Source organism: Musa acuminata, unplaced genomic scaffold (genome assembly GCF_036884655.1).
Source record: "Musa acuminata AAA Group cultivar baxijiao unplaced genomic scaffold, Cavendish_Baxijiao_AAA HiC_scaffold_161, whole genome shotgun sequence".
Taxonomy (NCBI): domain Eukaryota; kingdom Viridiplantae; phylum Streptophyta; class Magnoliopsida; order Zingiberales; family Musaceae; genus Musa; species Musa acuminata.
Genome location: NW_027020435.1, coordinates 47,501 through 50,000, shown reverse-complemented (window position 1 = coordinate 50,000; position 2,500 = coordinate 47,501).

The window sequence follows — 2,500 nt, the reverse complement described above, 5'->3', positions numbered from 1 at the left end:
TTTTTGGCTGCGCGAGCGAGCGGCGAGCGGCGGACAGCGAGCGAAGCGAGAGGCAGCACCGTCCCTGCTATACGAAAGCCCCATCCAGCCCTGTGCCACCCGGGGGGTTCCAGGGTGCTGAGATGGCTGACGTTTTGCTCCGCTCTCGACGGTCACCGCGCAACGCAAGAACAGGCCAAAAACTGGCCAAAACGGCCCAAAAACGGGCCAAAACTGGCCATTTTTGGCTGCGCGAGCGAGCGGCGAGCGGCGGACAGCGAGCGAAGCGAGAGGCAGCACCGTCCCTGCTATACGAAAGCCCCATCCAGCCCTGTGCCACCCGGGGGGTTCCAGGGTGCTGAGATGGCTGACGTTTTGCTCCGCTCTCGACGGTCACCGCGCAACGCAAGAACAGGCCAAAAACTGGCCAAAACGGCCCAAAAACGGGCCAAAACTGGCCATTTTTGGCTGCGCGAGCGAGCGGCGAGCGGCGGACAGCGAGCGAAGCGAGAGGCAGCACCGTCCCTGCTATACGAAAGCCCCATCCAGCCCTGTGCCACCCGGGGGGTTCCAGGGTGCTGAGATGGCTGACATTTTGCTCTGCTCACGACGGTCGCCGCGGCACACAAGAACAGCCCAAAAACAGGCCAAAACAGCCCAAAAACGGGCCAAAACTGGCCATTTTTGGCTGCGCGAGCGAGCAGCGAGCGGCGGACAGCGAGCGAAGCGAGAGGCAGCACCGTCCCTGCTATACGAAAGCCCCATCCAGCCCTGTGCCACCCGGGGGGTTCCAGGGTGCTGAGATGGCTGACGTTTTGCTCCGCTCACGACGGTCGCCGCGGCACGCAAGAACAGGCCAAAAACTGGCCAAAACAGCCCAAAAACGGGCCAAAACTGGCCATTTTTTGCTGCGCGAGCGAGCGGAGAGCGGCGAACAGCGAGCGAAGCGCGAGGCAGCACCGTCCCTGCTATACGAAAGCCCCATCCAGCCCTGTGCCACCCGGGGGGTTCCAGGGTGCTGAGATGGCTGACATTTTGCTCCGCTCACGACGGTCACCGCGCCACACAAGAACAGCCCAAAAACAGGCCAAAACAGCCCAAAAACGGGCCAAAACTGGCCATTTTTGGCTGCGCGAGCGAGCGGCGAGCGGCGAACAGCGAGCGAAGCGAGAGGCAGCACCGTCCCTGCTATACGAAAGCCCCATCCAGCCCTGTGCCACCCGGGGGGTTCCAGGGTGCTGAGATGGCTGACGTTTTGCTCCGCTCACGACGGTCACCGCACCACGCAAGAACAGGCCAAAAACTGGCCAAAACAGCCCAAAAACGGGCCAAAACTGGCCATTTTTGGCTGCGCGAGCGAGCGGCGAGCGGCGAACAGCGAGCGAAGCGAGAGGCAGCACCGTCCCTGCTATACGAAAGCCCCATCCAGCCCTGTGCCACCCGGGGGGTTCCAGGGTGCTGAGATGGCTGACGTTTTGCTCCGCTCTCGACGGTCACCGCGCAATGCAAGAACAGGCCAAAAACTGGCCAAAACGGCCCAAAAACGGGCCAAAACTGGCCATTTTTGGCTGCGCGAGCGGCGAGCGGCGGACAGCGAGCGAAGCGAGAGGCAGCACCGTCCCTGCTATACGAAAGCCCCATCCAGCCCTGTGCCACCCGGGGGGTTCCAGGGTGCTGAGATGGCTGACGTTTTGCTCCGCTCTCGACGGTCACCGCGCAATGCAAGAACAGGCCAAAAACTGGCCAAAACGGCCCAAAAACGGGCCAAAACTGGCCATTTTTGGCTGCGCGAGCGAGCGGCGAGCGGCGGACAGCGAGCGAAGCGAGAGGCAGCACCGTCCCTGCTATACGAAAGCCCCATCCAGCCCTGTGCCACCCGGGGGGTTCCAGGGTGCTGAGATGGCTGACGTTTTGCTCCGCTCTCGACGGTCACCGCGCAATGCAAGAACAGGCCAAAAACTGGCCAAAACGGCCCAAAAACGGGCCAAAACTGGCCATTTTTGGCTGCACGAGCGAGCGGCGAGCGGCGGACAGCGAGCGAAGCGAGAGGCAGCACCGTCCCTGCTATACGAAAGCCCCATCCAGCCCTGTGCCACCCGGGGGGTTCCAGGGTGCTGAGATGGCTGACGTTTTGCTCCGCTCTCGACGGTCACCGCGCAATGCAAGAACAGGCCAAAAACTGGCCAAAACGGCCCAAAAACGGGCCAAAACTGGCCATTTTTGGCTGCACGAGCGAGCGGCGAGCGGCGGACAGCGAGCGAAGCGAGAGGCAGCACCGTCCCTGCTATACGAAAGCCCCATCCAGCCCTGTGCCACCCGGGGGGTTCCAGGGTGCTGAGATGGCTGACGTTTTGCTCCGCTCTCGACGGTCACCGCGCAATGCAAGAACAGGCCAAAAACTGGCCAAAACGGCCCAAAAACGGGCCAAAACTGGCCATTTTTGGCTGCACGAGCGAGCGGCGAGCGGCGGACAGCGAGCGAAGCGAGAGGCAGCACCGTCCCTGCTATACGAAAGCCCCAT